At 36.6% G+C, this 17,269-nt stretch overlaps 1 protein-coding gene and 1 non-coding gene across 2 annotated transcripts in view; one reads left to right on the top strand and one right to left on the bottom strand.

Annotated features, from left to right (window-relative positions):
* The window catches only part of LOC134535263 (angiotensin-converting enzyme), a 548,035-nt gene that overhangs the window by 339,485 nt on the left and 191,281 nt on the right, over positions 1-17,269 (bottom strand). The window lies entirely within an intron of this gene.
* On the top strand, positions 15,194-15,265 carry Trnaa-cgc (transfer RNA alanine (anticodon CGC)). Its single transcript has one exon. It is a non-coding gene; the product is annotated as a tRNA-Ala (tRNA).

Raw genomic sequence — 17,269 nt, 5'->3', positions numbered from 1 at the left:
GAACACTGGAACGAAAACTAGGTACAAAGTTTCTAGGATTTTCGTCATGTTTACGACTGAAATAGGAAACGGTCTACCTTAGAAATTTTTATAAGTCTTACGTTACAGTTCCAAATATAATGGGTAATTTTTTTGGAGATTGGGGGGGGGGGGGGGGAGAGGGATGGGAGGTGATCATGTGCGTGAGAGTTTCGCCCACCGATTGACAGATTTGAGAAGCGACTAAGGGTGCAAATATCTGCCGTTCTATGAAGATGACCTTGATGAGGCCTTGGAATACAGTAATGAATGTATTCAATCATGAAAACCGAATGTCCGTCATATTTTCCTCGTATTTTACACTACTGAATAGTGGAAGGTAAATGAACCCTTTAGAAACTTGTCGTGACTGCATAACATATGTCTTGGGGGTGTACCTCAGTGGTAGAGCGCCTGCTTCGCATGCAGGAAGTCGTGGGTTCAAAACCCCAGTACCTCCATTTTTCCGTTGTCAACCATTTGTTTATTTTCTATTTAACTTGGTTAAAAAGAAACTTTTTACTGTTAGCTGCTTATGAATAACTCAAAAATATAACTACCAAATGCATATTAAAAGTACTTATTTTCTGTTTTTGTCTGCCTGTTTTCATCTCTCCTCTCCTTTTCTCTATCTTCTCACTATCTTTCTTTTCTCTTTTTTCTCTTTTTTACTCTCATTTTCTCTTCTCTCTTATTCTCTTTCCTTCTCTTTATCCATGTTGAGAAAGTAATTAAAGCGGTGCGATAGAGTTATATATTGGAAAATATCATTAAAAATAATTCTGTGTATGATAGAAATTGTGTTATTTTTACGATGTATTTATACATTTTTCACGAAAGAAAGTATCAAGTGGATGTATTAATAAACACTCAAACTATCGATAAATTTTAATAACGTTAATTAACTTGGTTTATAATCGCTAATACGCTACCTTTATTTCCAAAGTAAGAGTCATCATTATGTCAAGGTGCGCTTTTTTTAATGCATAATTTTGGATGCCAGTATCTGTGGCCAATTTTTTGGAACAAGAACCATTAACCACTTGCATGAGTGATAATGGGTTCATAGCCCGAATAGGACATGTATTTGCGTGTGATGTTTTGGTTATAACATAAATAATTATTAGAGGAATATGTTAGCATCCCATGCGTAATCTAATGGCCATAAACTAGAAATTGTTCAGTTATACGAAATATTTGCATGATTTATACGCTTGAGCAAACGAAATAATCCGTCAGTGATATCACTGTACAAAAAATTGGAACTTTAGTTCTGTCCTTTATATTAAACTATGTGATTCTGTATAAACACTTGATTTATATATTAAAACCATAATGGTCCATCACAAACCATTTTTGTAGGAGACACACTTCTCATATGTATACAAAAATTGGTTACAGACAAATGTAACAGCGGCTTGATTTTATTGAAAACACAAACATTAAAATTATATTTTTGGCCGTTCTCTTTTAAGATCAGCAATATTCAGCTAGCATATTTCGATTCCATCGTCCACTGAAACGCTTTTCAAACATTAAGATGTACTGGTGAAACCTTTCCCTATGCTCATCACTAATAGTCCAGTCGGCAGAGGTTCAATTTGGGGGGGTTCCTTGCATTAAATCAGAACTTAATGAAACTTGGAGGGGTTGTTTATGGGTGCCATGTAGAGCTATACTCAAGTTTTCTACCAAAAAAATCCTTGTGGAAAATTGGTGGCGGCCGAAAAACCTCAAAATTTTGGCACTAGTTTCAGTTTTTTACTCATTACTTAAAAACAGCGATTCTTAAAAAAAAATATACTCTTACCAAAATAAAATAAAATAAGATTTTACGTCGAATAACTTCTTTAAACGTCAAAATCGGTGTGGCCGTTTAGCCGCCATTGATCGTCAAAGTTCAGAAATCTTGACTAATTTGGCTAAAAAGTGGGTTATGCCCAAGTTACAATACCTGTATCTCAATAATAGCTACTGAAAATGAATAATGTCACATAATTAAAGTTTTAGAGAATAAAATTCCATGTTATAAAAACTCCTACAATTTTGTAGAGTAAGAAATATGAAGTAGGTATAATGTTTTGTGGGGGTCGGAATGGAGGGTGGGGTGCCGGAGGGTTCACTCCAGCCCCTTGTATTATTCCTAACGGGACATTTCAGACCCTCCGGAGCACTGAAATGTTCCTTTCACCACCCCCCATTAGATCCTAGCTTCAAATATATTTCAGCTGTGTTTCTGGTGCGGTCTCGTTCGTTTTGAAGTGACATTTTTCAAAATAATAGCCAATACGCGAACGCGCGACCCGCAATGGCTTCCTCGTCCAGCGGGCCAGGACATTGTTTTATCTGTGAATGGAGTTTGGCAGGTTATTATTCAATTATTTTAAAATTCATTAATTTTATGGGTTGTTGTGCAAATTGAATATAAATTTTGTTTTCCTCCCTTTTTTTTTTGGACTAAATGAGATGCCAAAATTCGATCCTCTGTATATGTAACATTAAAGGTTTTCGTCTAAAGCTCCGATCTTAAAATTATTTATTTTTTGTTTAAAAGGTCTGCTTTGTAGGTTTCCGTAGGCATTAACATAATTGAAATTGTTTTAAAACTGCCTCACAAATGTCTGGCATCAACAAAAGATTAATATAGTTTTAAATTTGAAAAATCAATCTTAAGTGTATCGGAATCGAGCATAGATTTTTTTTTTCAATATACATCCGGACAGCCTCAAAAGCCCTGATCATTATTATGCTCGTATAATATTTGTAATACCCCTTTATTAGTTTCACACCCTCCATTCCTAGAAACCAAGGAGATTGTGTCTTTAAGCACATGTGAAATTGGCCATGAAGAAATTAACTGTCACACTGCGCGGGAAATTGGAATCAACTGCATGAACGAAATTGTGGGACAACCATTTGACAATTTAAAGATGAAACGAAAGGACAAGGTGACAACTCTCGCATCCATTTCCTGTTCCATCAAAATTGCAGACAAGAAATTCACAGTGGATCCACTGACATTGTTTCAGAGAGTCTTCACTACCAAGCAGTCTGACGAAGACCTCAAGGAATTGTTCGCAAATGAACTTGCACCGTACCCCATGTCACTCTTTACTGAGGAAGGAATGCGTAAAAGTACCAAATCAGCATTGTATGATGCAGCATTCACCCCTCTCCAAGGTGAGACAAACTTTGGTAGCAGAAAAAAGGCTGTAATTGGTGGAGGATTTCTACTACATAAAGTTGTATGGAGTAAATCCACAACCCCTACTTTTCAATCAGTGTGCCAGACTTATGTAGACTATGTGCTGAAATACTTTGGACGTAATACCACAATAATGTTCGATGGGTATCCTGACGACACTGCCTATCAAAGCACTAAAGCAACAGAAAGATCTCGCCGAGCTGTACTTAACACAGCCACCAAATTTATTTTTTCAGGAACTACTGCAGTTAAAATAGCCCAAGGTAATTTTTTATCAAATGATGAAAACAAAAAGAACCTTATAACAATGCTGATGACAGAACTGACAGCCAATGGGGTTGCAGTGAAACAGGCTGCTGAAGATGCAGATGTAATGGTCATTCGCAAAGCAATCACAAAAGCTTCTGAATATGACAGTGTGGTAATAAAGTGTGAAGATTTTGATTTTCTCGTGATATTGACAGGTCTATCCTCAATAACAAATATGCCCCAAAACATCTATTTTGAGAAGAGTGGGAGAGGCAAAGCACCGTCATTGTTGTATTCAGCAGCATCATGCATCATCATAAACCGAAGAGATATTCTCTTCCTACACGCTGTGAGTGGATGCGATACGACGTCAACCCCATTTGGCCAAGGAAAGAAGAAGGTCTGCAAGATATATGAGAAGACCCCATACATTCAAAATATTGCAGCCGTTTTTACAGACGCTGAAGCCACCACCTCGCAGATTGCTGAGGCTGGTATAAAGTTTCTTGTGGCCTTGTATGGAGGGATCATCGAAACCGATTCCCTGGACAATCTGATGTTCCAGCTATTCCAAAAATCAGTGGCCAAACCCAAAAACTTGCAAGACTGCCACCGACTACAGAAGCAGCTACACATCACATTTTTAGAACATATCTCCAGGTCCTAACATGGCTGGGGAATTAATTTGTCCCATCAGAGTGGGGGTGGTCACTGGCCAGACACTGGGTGGTCCCCACCAGAAATACGCAGAACGCAGCCCCGGACCACATTCTAACTATAATCTCTTGCAAATGCAAGAAAGGTTGTAGTACTGCAGCCTGCAGCTGCAAGAAAGCAAGACTACTGTGCTTAACCTTTGCAAGAGCTGCACGGGCCTTGCTTGTGAGAATCGTGAACTAGAATTACAAGATGAGGATGCCGATGTACATTCTGATGAGGAATGGAATGTGGAATCCCTATTTGAAGAAGAAGAAAGAGAAGGGGAGGAAACTCCATTAGGCGCTAAACGTCTAAAAGCATAAACTTTGTTGTTTGTACATAATTATTTAATTTTATTTCACTTACTTAAATACTATTTATTGCACATAATAAATGGTTACGTGGTTAAATCATAAATATTGTTCTTTTATGTTTTTCTTATTCTAAACCACGTTAGTTCAACTTTAAGAAGGGTGTTTTTGGGTTTTTATTTTAGCTCAACGCTGGGGTAAGCGTAATTAAATTGTAGGAGTTTTTCTTACATGGAATTTGATGCTCTAAAACTTTCATTATGTGACATTCTTCATTTTGAGTAGCTATTATTGAGATACAGGTATTGTAACTTGAGCATAACCCACTTTTTAGCCAAATTAGTCAAGATTTCTGAACTTTGACGATCAATGGCGGCTAAATGGCTGCACCGATTTTGACGTTTAAAGAAGTTATTCGACGTAAAATCTTATTTTCTTTTATTTTGGTAGAAGTGTAATTTTTTTAAGAATCGCTGTTTTTAAGTAATAAGTAAAAAAAACTGAAACTAGTACCAAAATTTTGTGGTTTTTCGGCCGCCACCAATTTTACACAAGGACTTTTTGGTAGAAAACTTGAGTATAGCTCTACATGGCACCCATAAACAACCCCTCCAAGTTTCATTAAGTTCCGATTTAAATTGAACCTCCCCCTCCCCAAATTGAACCTCTGCCGACTGGACTATAATTGCGCTAAGGTTTTGAGGAAAGAAGTCCAGATGTGAGTCCAAACAGTGTAGTTTTAATGACATATTGTAACCTATAATACGAAAGTATTTCACCATGTCACCAACAAGATCTTCATAATTTTCAGCTTTCTCATTTCCAAGGAAACGTTTGCACATTGATTTGAATGCCAGCCAGGCTGCTTTTTTCTGCTTCTGACAGTTTATTTTCAAACACTTCATCAAAAGAGACTTCTTTAATTTCTAGGCAGTAAAAACTCTTCTTTTATCTCTGCCTCACTTAAAATTTTGAATTGGTTCCTGAGTTGCAAGAAAGTCACTTCTTCTGTGTCCAAAGATTTTACAAATATATTCGTCAAACCGAGTTTATTGTGTAATGGTGGGAGAAAGACACATTGAGGAATCGCAAGTGGTTCATGTGGTATGTTTTTGGTGCAAGGAAGGTAATATTTTCTAAGAGGTCACAGAGAAAGCAGCAGAATTTAGTGTATCCCTGTTGCATGCATTTTAATATCCCAATGACTTTCAAATCTCCACAAGTGTGTCATTTGAATGTAGTGTACTAATTAACTTCAGTAAAGCACTTATAGCTTCGTAAGTTTCCTTTATATTTGTAGAAAAATGCTACATTAACAGATGGACAAACATTGTCTTTATAGAGGAGCTCTGTTTTGATACTACGTTTGGAAGAGTCAATAAACAGGCGCCACTCTGCTGTGTTACGTTCATGTCCCAATGCCTGTCCCAATACGCAATTCACATCACGGCACAGCAATATACGACGTCTTCTTTCTCCGCAAAATGATCTACAAAATGGCTTTGTCGTCTTACACCTTTCTCTGATAGATTCCCACATTGAAGCATAGAACCCAGTAATTCTGAGTCTATTTAAGAGTGTTTTAAGTTTCTTGAATATCGTTAAGCTCTGCCTGTGTGTTTTCATGATGTGAACATATCATACATGTAGAGGGTTAAAAGTCAGGATCTTGATTGTTTAGGTCTTCAGAGTTGTCTTCCTCTGAATCAACAGTACATTTATCTGGAGCTGTAGGTAGAGGAATATCTCCAGAATGAGTAACTGGTCGCATAGCGGAATGTAAGTTTGGATACTGAATAGAATGTTTGGATTTTAAAGAGAACCCCTTGTCATCTGTCAAACAAAAGTAACAATCCGTTACGCAATTAGTTGGTTCATGTCAAACCACAGTTCTGCAAATTTCAATCTACTACGTTTTCCTTGTAACCAGTTTCTCAGATATCTGGAACATTAAATGCAGTCTTTATGTGGAACCCAGGTCTTATATTGGTCCTCATTTCTATAACCAAAGTACAGTTCATAAGTCTGTCTAAATAATGGTGACAAGTTGCATTGTAGAGTCTTCAAATTAAGTTCGCCAAACACAAAACCAAATAAATCCAGCTTATTTTTACACTCACACGACATTATAACGCACTGAACGTAATATAATCTTTTACTTACACCACTTTAACACTTAACACTAAACGTCACTAGAATTTTCCCACCAATAACACTTCAATCAGTGTAACAAACATCTGAAAATAAACAAACACTCTGATCTCTCATAGCTACCCTCAGTCAGTCGGTGTGTCCGTGTTAAGGGGCCCGCCTACCTGGGCACACAGACGGTGCGCAGAGCTTCAGGAAAAACAACGCGATTTCAAATCTACTCAAGATATCCGAGTGGGGCCTATTTACGAATAGCATTTAAGAGTTCGCTGAGGCCCGAAAAGTACTTTTAATTTCGGATTAAGTATTTAAACTGTATTTTTAGAAGCGTTAAAATGCCTAAAACGCGTGTTTTCAGAGTAATTTTTAGGCATAAAACAATCAGTACAGATTCTTGAAAGCACTTAAGGGGCTTGCATAACACCTTTATCTTCATTTCTCCGCCATATAATGTTACGGTCACTGCTAAAATTTCACAGTTATCCTGTGACGACGAGACGAATGCGCGCCAGTTCAGAGACTTGCGCTTAGAGGCTATACCGCGCTGGAAGCACCAGCGAGCGTCGCGCTTATCATCCCGCCTCACTAACACACATACACCCCTGACGAGGCGGGCCCCTTAAGGTTACATAGGTTAATTCTCAGTACCTTGATCTGCTTTTATTTGTAAAAAAAAATTCTTAGCTCTTCCGGACTCGGAATTAATTGTTCGAACTCGGAAACACTTCCCAAAAGTGCATGGCAGGAGAAAACAATTTTTAATTATGAACAATCCGTTTTAGAATCCATGGAATATTTCCGAAATTTGCCGGCCTAGTGTGTGAACAAAACTGCAAGTTCAATGAGTATTAGTGCGTGCGCGACGGCATAGCAGCGTTGAGACTGGTAAATTGTGTGAATTTTGGCACCTAACTGGTAATAAATAGCTGATTTTTTACTCCCTCTAAAAAATCTCTTAATCTGTCTGGTAGAAATCTTGGAATTGTTTCTCCGGCAAAGACAAAATGCTTAAATGTGGATTTTTTGGAAAATGGTGCGTGGTAAATAAAACATATTACCGTACAAGATTCGTTTTTTTTAAACCAAAAAAATATAAGAAACACATATTTTTATTTTAAAGGAGATTTTTCATTTCGTACAGTATATCTTGTTATCAACTACAAAATTTAACTGTAGTCCATTAACAATATCTCACATTATTTTAAGGATGAAGTACAAGAAATAGTTTTTATGTCATTGTCCAAGTCAAATCTTTACAAAAAACCATTCAATAAACTGTATAAATAGTTACATAAAGTTGGAAGAAAATATTCCCTATATGTATTCATCTTCTACACAGAAAGATAAATTTTCACTGGATACTTGGATTTTTAACCTTTCAAACGGCAGAACAATATTTAAAAGTTTTCTTAACTAATTAGTAATGGCTTTTGTCGAAGCGGTGTTCTTTCCTTTTACGAAAGCTGAGAATACAACCAATATAACAAAAGTGTTAGTCTAAATTTGTATATATTCGAAGAACTCCACTTGTGGACTTAGCAGTCTCTACCGTCTCTAGTTGAAATTATTTAATTTTTCATTCTCGGAATTAGTGCGTTACTTTGTAATGTCATATACATAAAACCAAATTAGAGTAATCGCTGGTCCGACAGTCTAGTTATGTGGGCGGATTGTTCAAGTGACTGGTGAAGCCCTACTTTTGAAACAGAATGAGCATCCTAAGTGTCCACCAGTGTGACACAAGGCGAAATTATTTAAACGTTGCACTCAACCGGTAAATTTATATATTTTATACGTAACGACACTGAGAATAATGTTTGTTTGAGCTTATTAATTTAAAATCCAAATAAATTATATTTTATGAGACAAAATAACAATTGTTTGGAATAAAATTTATTTACAGGGAAATTAATAACTGTACTTGAAACTCATATTTATTTTAGTCAGAGAAATTAACCCTGAGACCGTTTTTTTTAAATAAACACTAAATAATTTTATTTGACCTTGTATGAAAAATGTAAAATAAAACTGATTTGTAATGATGATCAGGTTTCTCAATGTTAACATTCAAACAGATGAACCTCGTTACCCGTCCTGCATTGACTCCATGATATAATGAACTTTTTTTATCACAAAAACCAGTGGTATCACCACCTACAGTATTGCACTTTCCTCCTGGGATTTCTGTGTAAGAGTTTTGTCAATGATGCAGGAACAGTTTTGTTGCAACTTCAACCCAGCTGATCAATCTTCCTGCATTATAAACCTTAGACAATAGTTTGACAGATAATTTTCGTTCTTTATACGCTATTTTTCGCCGACCTTGGGAAAATGTTCTTTTCAGTGACTGAGCTTCACTTTTCGCTAAATTAAACTAGTTGTGCCATTAAATCCCAGCCAAGTCCTGTTATTGATTACTATCAGCAGTTCAAGAACATAATTGTTATGCAGCTGACTGGAGGCGCCGGTTCAGCTCCGGTGGCTGGTAGAGGGTAAGGTCTAGAACTCGAACGACCGGAACAACCACATCCGGAACGCTAGCGTTTCGTCGGCGATTACACGAATTGTTTGCGCTTTGTCAGCCGGAAAACTCCTTGGGACTGACTGGCGGGCTCCGATCCCAGTCTCAAGGCCGCATGCCCTTTCGCCCATACCACCTGCTTTTATCTCTCTTCCTCTACCTCGCTCTCTATATCTTTCCCCTTCTCTCTCTCTTTTACTCTCTTTCTATTCTCACTCTCATTTTTTTTTCTTATCTTGTTTGCTGTTTCTCTCACTTCCTCGTGGGAAACATATTTACATCTTTCTCTATATATTTTTTACTCCCTCTTCCTGTTATTCTCTGTTATTTCTATTTTTCTCTTTCTAATTCACTCTCTTTTTTCTCTCTTCATACTGCACCGATCATCTATGTACGAAATACTTCTTCTATAAGAAAGAGAAAGTTAAATGCTGCAGGGTTTCCCTAGTCTTACAGAATAAATCTAAATGTATCTATGTATTGCATCTCGTAGTCATCTTCCAGTGACTCTCCCCGACACGCTGCGCTGGAAGGTGTCACACTGTAACGTCGTTATTTTGAGTCAGGCTAAAATGCAGTCATACGCTTAGACTGCGTTCTTATTGGACCACGAGCAGTTACGACACACCCGAATGACAAGAAAAGAATTACTACATTACGAAATTCAAGTGAGACAATCACATTTAATGCGACCGGGAAGTAGCATGTGGCAAAAGCCAATGGACCCTTCTTATTTGTGTACAAGTGTGTGGAGTTTATCCCGATGTCCGAATGTAACGCGTGTTAGCTCCTCTGCCTGCTATCCAAGGGAACCGGTTTCGATACCCGGCGAGTGCCAGTTCAAGTTTTTCATACTGGAAGCACATCAAAAGTTTTTTTGAAATCCGTGCTTTTTCTCAGCGTTCTACTTTTCAACCACCAATTCATTTTAGGGGTTACAGTTTCAAAATATTCATCCTTGAGAACCATTCACTTGTTAGCTAAGTATAAACTCTACTTGAGCATGAACTTCATGGAACTGATTAATTATTTGCATACACAGAACAAGTAAGAATATAGATATCTGGTATAATTTGTCTGGAAATGTAGTACTTAGTACCTGAATATACCATTACAGGCCATATGTCTTCTGCACTTGCTGATTGGACAAAGGCCAATGAAGAGCATTGCGACGATAACTTTATCAGAACAAATAACTCTAATTAAAAAAAAAACCAAATAAGTAGTATATATTGACCGGCCCGAGGGCTGGAGCTGGAGCGAGGTGCTGGTGCTATTTCCCAAACTTGAATTGTGTCTTCAAGGCGGCAATCGTGGATGATCTTGACCTATGACCATGAACTTTAACTTTGACCTTTGGCCTTGGGTTTTGATCTTGCCTTTGACTTCAAACTCGACATTTGACCTTGACCACTTCCGCCACTTTTTCTATTCTGACGACACAGTCGCCATATTATTGTCGTCTGCTGGAGGCCGCCATCATGGATACCACCATCTTTGCTTCTGCGGTTTGTTCCTAGAGAGCGCTAGCATCGTTCAATCTCATGCACGTAAGGTCGATACTTCCTTACCTGCCAATGGTTCTGTGTTCTTTATCGACATAAAAATTTTTACTCTTTATACAAATGAGTTGGAACCGTGATTCGAACCATGACAACTTGGACTCCTGGTTTGGTTTAACTGGACGGCCATCGAGACATTTACCAGACTGAGAATTAAATAAGGTATTTAAATAATAACACACACATTCGTACTTGTAAGGTTTAAATTTGAATAAATAATGACATCACCTGCTAGTGGGCATTGCCGCCATCTTCATTTTCGATACTAGATACCAGGAGTGGTAGTTAACACATAACAACTGCTAGAGAGCACAGCGGCCATCTTGTTTTCAGTAATTGATGTATGGAGTGTTAGTGTCACGTAGTACATTGGCCATTTGCTGGAGTGTGCTGCCACCATATTAGTTTCATTTTTACCCACTAACGTGGAGCTTTTGGAGCACGTTCATACTTTTCGTTGAGTGTGTATAGTCAAGTCTAGTCAGGTCATGATTGGCCTCGTGGTTCTGAGATGCCTGGTCTATACATTTGACATTTTGCACGACATGTTTGAAATGTATGCTAAGTATCGAAAATAAAGCATCTTGGCTACTGACTATATGTACCTGACCACCAACTTGATGTGGCTGGCCAACGTCTGGGTGTACTTGACAACCAACTGGACGTTTTAGCCTGAACAAGCGGCTGATCGCTTGGCGGTCATCTGACTGAATGTGCCTGGTTGCTAACAGTTCGTGTTTGGTTCACCGACTGTCATGTAATAATGCCCTGGAAAAGCATGCAAATGTTTCGCTTTGTCTTCTAAGAAGAATAAAGAAATCGAGAATCACTGGTAATTTGCTTGTTTACTGTTCTTGTAGAAACTGCGTAATTTTTTTTAATGTGTTGTTTTATATCTTGAACCTGCCGCTTGTTATTTCATATTGATGAGATATTTGTTAGAATAATTTTTTTTTAATCATACAAGGGCATAACCATGCACTTCAATCAGTTCAATTATTTATTATTTTAATAAGTGAATGTTTTAATGCATATTGGAATTTTTCTCGAATTACTAGATAAATAATTACAGATTTTCAAAATGGATGTTAAGACGGCAGAACAGATGGTGGATGCCATGGTATACAACTGCACTCTAGTGGGTAAAAATTAAACTAATATGGTGGCAGCACACTATAGCAAATTGCATGTTTACTATGTGACACTAGCTCACCTTGTATCGATTACTGAAAATAAGATGGCGGCTGCGCCCTCTAGCAGGCGATGTGTGTTAACTAGCGCTCCTGGTAACTAGTATTTAAAATAAAGATGATGGCAACGTTCTCTAACGGGTAATACTATTATTCCTTCAGTTTTAAAACCTTAGAAGTCCGAATATGTGTGCGTATTTGTTTATATACACAATTTAAGTCTCGGTATGGTAAATTTCTGATGGCCGTACGGTCAAAGGCGTATTTGTTTTTATCCCAGAGGTCAAAACTGTCATGGTTCTAATCACGGTTCCAGTTTATAATGTACAAGAAATAAAATTTAATTTTTAATAAGTGCCACAATAACATTGGCAGGTAATGGAACTGCGCGAGACAGGGCGATGATGGTGCTCTCTAGGAACAAACCCCATAAACAAAGATGCTGGTATCCAAGATGGTGGCCTCCAACAGACGTTAATGATATGGCGATTGTGTCGTCAGAATGGACAAAGTGGCTGTGGTGTAAGATACAAGATGGTGACTGTAACGAAAAGTGCTACAATGATGTCATACACATCTAAGATGACGGCCATAACGAAAATTGCAACGTTTCGGATTGGGACGTTCGATTTCAATATGGCGGAATACAAGATGGTGGAATTAAATATGGTGGAATTTAAGATAGCGGACGAGGTCATGGTAAAATGTCAAGGTCATGGGCATAGTTTCATGGTCAAGGTCAAGGTCATCCAAAATGACTGCCTTGATGACACAATCCAAGGTAGCAATCCATCAGCTCGCTCCAGCTTTACAGATCGGACCGGTCAAAAATTACCACTCAATTAAATGAGTATACGAAAAAATACTTTATCTTAATCTTACTGATTATCTTAAGACTTTTCACATTGTATATCTAGTTTTAACCTTTGATCATCATTTTCGAGGTCACTTTATATTAAGGCTCTGTCACATTGTCAAATTTTCACTTCCAACACATTCCACTATGTTGGGTCAAATGATGTTAGAGGATTGTGACGTCACCGTAAACGTCACTTTCACAGCCATGTTTGATTGACAAATTGGATGACTTGAGTTCCCATAAAATATTTTGCATATAGGACGGGTTCTAAAATCTTTTGGAAGTTATGCAACTTGCCAATCAAAATCGTGCCTAGCAAAAATGGAAATTATCCCTTATCATTAACGATTATTTAAAATGGCGAAGAGCACATGGTCGATTAAAGAAGTTATAAAAGTTTCATAGCTAAAATAATATTAATATAATGTCTTATGCGAAAACAATTTATGCTAAAAAATAAAAATATGTTTATTTATCTTTAAAATAATCTCTGAACATTTATTTCGTTATGTAACGAATATTATTTTGTTTTAAATTTATACATGAAAAAAATTTAAAAACGCATGAACATAATAAAAATTTCATAAATTCCACCTAGCACTGCATTGAGAAAAAATTTGAAATGTTTGTATAACTCAGACTAAAATTAAACTTTGATAGTGTGACATGATTTAAAACTATTTAAGATTATATTTCCAAAAATATTTGATGGATAAAACTGGTAGCCATTTTCCGTCCAATACTACCTTTCCAACTCTATTGGCCAATATAGTCAAGACAAATATTTGACAGTGTGACAGGGTTTTGAGACATTCATAGAGACCTGAAAATTTGGCACGTTTATTTCTCGATAGGCTAGAATTCGAATACTTGTTTGTACCTTTGTGCTGCCAAGCTATTGGCTTACAATTTAAGTAGGTGACTATGGGCTAATGAGAGCCAATCGTCTAAAGAAGCATCGAATCGCAGGCTGGCCATCGGCGCGTCTCGCAAGTAAGCAGCCAGTGAACAGATGTTACTTTATCGAGTATATGTATGACTGGGAAGTCCGTCCTAGAGGCCATTGAAAATACAATTATTTCTAGGCCCTAGATATTAATGTTTTTTTTTTTATGTTTTAATATTGTTTTCGAGCTTGTCAAAATTTTGGGTGCAAACTTGGTTCAAACTTAGGTTTTACTTTCCCAGGGGTGGATGTAGTGATAATTGGATGCGCATATCTTGGCTCCTTGTTGGAGGCCTCGCTGGTCGGTAGTTATCTCCCGCTGTTTCGGCATGCTTTGCTGCAGCCATCATTTAAAACTGTTTCAAAAAGGAACAACGTAACTTCGGGAAGTAGTTGCCAAATGACGTGGCCTAAACCTAGAAGCCAAGACATGTTAATTACTCGCCACGAGTTCCCGCCATCCACGTTTCCGAGCAACACCGACAACGCCCAACGGAGATTACTTACGAAAAAAAAATTAAGCCGAAATGTTGAACCCATCTTTTCCTTAGAGTAATGATTAAGAGTTGTTCCTAAAAAAATCACAGTACCGTTTCCAAGAGATTATAAGAAACTAATTGCTGCTAGTGAATACAATGGTGAGTAATGTTTCTAATAATTCACTTCTGAAACGTGTTGTCCATATAACTTCTTTTCATTTATAAAACTCAGTTTACCACACTTGATTCACAATAATTTCAAAACACGAAGCATTTATCAATATCTTATACGATATTTTTAACAAAAAATTAAAAAAAAATTACAATAAGAGTCTTGTGATTGGCCGGCCGTCTGCAAGAGAAGCCATTGCTTTATTTTACCGGGCCAATCAGGACACGTTTGCTTCCACACAGAATGGATGTACTTTGTGTGCCAACAGTAGATATATGCTGGGGAAAAAAATCTCAATCCGATATATTTTCGCGAAAATTATTTGCCCCAGGTATAACCCCCAAATTTTCGTCAATGTCGTTCAGTAACATTCCGTATTTTTAAATTAAATTTTGCTAGATCCCAGATTTCAATCTTTATTTTTGAATCTTGACCTTCCTACAATGTATGTTTCTTGCTTTCCGTACAATTTTTTTTTATCGTAATTCATAGAAATGCCTGAGCATCTTATATGACATTGAAAAAGACATATGGTACCTACAGCCAGACGAGCCAAAGTCCAATTTTAAGCGATTTTTGTTATATGCAGATATTGACTCAAATGTTTATTTTCGAACGAATCATAACATCGTAAGATTATGGAAAGGGCGAAGGATGTGAAATATCTGCCGTTCTATGAATATATTACTGTCGAGGTCTTTAAAAACAGTAATGAATGTATTCAATTAAATAGCTAACGTCTGCCAAGTTTCCCTCGCATTTAATGCCACTGGATGGTGGAAGGAAAAAGAAAATTTCGAACCCCGTCATGATACGATTGACTTCTAGTTTGGGGGTGTAGCTCAGTGGTAGAGCGCCTGCTTCGCATGTAGGGAGTTCTGGGTTGAAACCCCAGTACCTTCAGTTGTAAAGTCTCAAGTAAAGGCAATTTTTCTAATAAAATTAAAAAAAGTTTCCTGTAAGTTGTTTACAAGTACATAAAAAAAAAGAAGATTAAATTCAGATCATAAGTACGAAGTTTTCTGTTTCTGCCCGCCTGATTTCGTCACTCCTCTCTTTCTATTCTATCTCCTCTCCATCTCTCTTCTCTTTCTTTTCTTTATTTATTTTCTGTTTTTTCTCTTATTTTCTCTTCCCTCCTATTCTCCCTCTTTTTATATCCATGCTGAGAAAATAATCAAAACAGGGGGATCGATATCTTTATTGGAAAATAACTTTTAAAATAATATGTATTTAATAAAATTATGTAATTTTTACGATGTATTTATATAATTTTCACGAAAGAAACTATCCACTGGATGTATTAATAAACACACAAGCAGATAAATAAATTTTGATAACGGATACTTAAAAAGCTTTAAAATCTATACTCCACTAAATTTATTGTAAACCGACTGCAGTTTCTCTAATTAGTAATTTGTTGTCATGTTGTACGTCATTAATTGGCACGAGAGTGAAAAATTTCCTCGTGAAAGCTGATCTTGTAAATGCTTTAATGTAGGTCTACATAATGCACCCAGGAGTTAATCAGTATTAAAAAAACGTACTTTATAGTGATATTCAAACGGTGTAAAGATATTTAGAAGATTTTATTTATTAATTTTTTAAGTTTACTGCTTTACATTGAAGATCACACAAAGAAGTCAGCCACACATGTTAATATTTTTTGGTTACATTTTCACTCGATATATTTTCGACAGTAAAAACAATTAAACTATGATACCTAATTGTGAAGTCGAATAGGCGACGCAAAAAAATATAATTTACCTGAATCTACTAATTTAAAATAAACGATAGACCTCATATAGCGCTATTTGCGCGTGAAGATGAACAGGCATACTTATGGGCGATAGAGAATTTGGGAACGAGAGGACAGCAACTGAATGATGGAATAGGCAGACGCCAAATTCGTAACTCTCTCTTTCTCTCTCTCTGATTGGTGCACCAGTAAGCAAGACATGGCACGAAAAATCGACGGGCTGAAGTGTAGGCAGGAAGTTTTCTACGTTCAGTTATTCAGAGTTATTTTTAATAGCACAATCCATTACTGATATCATATAAACATCTCTTGATGGTACAAAACTGTATTGACTTTAATGAGAAAAAATATATATTTTAAGGTTAAAAAAATTTGTGGACATGGCACTAAAATTCAAGTAATATTTCTTAACTTATCTTAAATCTAAGTAAGCATAGAACAATATTCCAATTCTCAGAGGCCATTTCGATAAGACCTTTCAATCACAGTGACGTTCACTAAGATATTTACACACATATGTCCATTGTAAAACCCGGGTAATTTCGCCCCCCCCCCCCCTTTCCCAACATTTTTTTTCCTTTCAGGCGTTTCCAAAATTGTGACTGTGAAAAGGAAATTATAATCGTTATTCCGCGGGGGCCCCTGATAATCCTACACTCATATGTCTACACGTATCTTCAACCAGGTCCTAAAAGTCTATAACACTGGTTGGTGTTGATTTAAAATGCACAAAGCTTCATCATAAATTGAGACCAGAAAATTTTATTTACAAACACGAAGCTAATAATTTTTACTATAATTTTAAAACTGTAATATTTTACCCCATTTTTCTGGCAAAAAAGATATTTCAAATACATTTATTAAGAAATTTATGATATATTTGATCATGGTATCAGAACTATTAAGTTACTACGTTAGCCATTCTCGTCACATCAGCTACTTACTCCAGCAAAATGTTTAGTTATAATTTTCTGCAATTTAGGAAAGTTCTTAAAATACTTTCATAACAGTTAAGGCATTAATTTATAAGAAAATAAAATGTTTCATACACATATTCCTTGACTTTACTGTTCAAAAGGAAAACAAGTTTTAAGCATTTTATATTCGCTCAGAAAAGTTTTACCTATTTATTAAAAATAGGTAACATT

This window comes from Bacillus rossius, chromosome 8, assembly GCF_032445375.1.
Source record: "Bacillus rossius redtenbacheri isolate Brsri chromosome 8, Brsri_v3, whole genome shotgun sequence".
Classification (NCBI taxonomy): domain Eukaryota; kingdom Metazoa; phylum Arthropoda; class Insecta; order Phasmatodea; family Bacillidae; genus Bacillus; species Bacillus rossius.
This window is presented reverse-complemented; position numbering and strand designations above follow the sequence as displayed.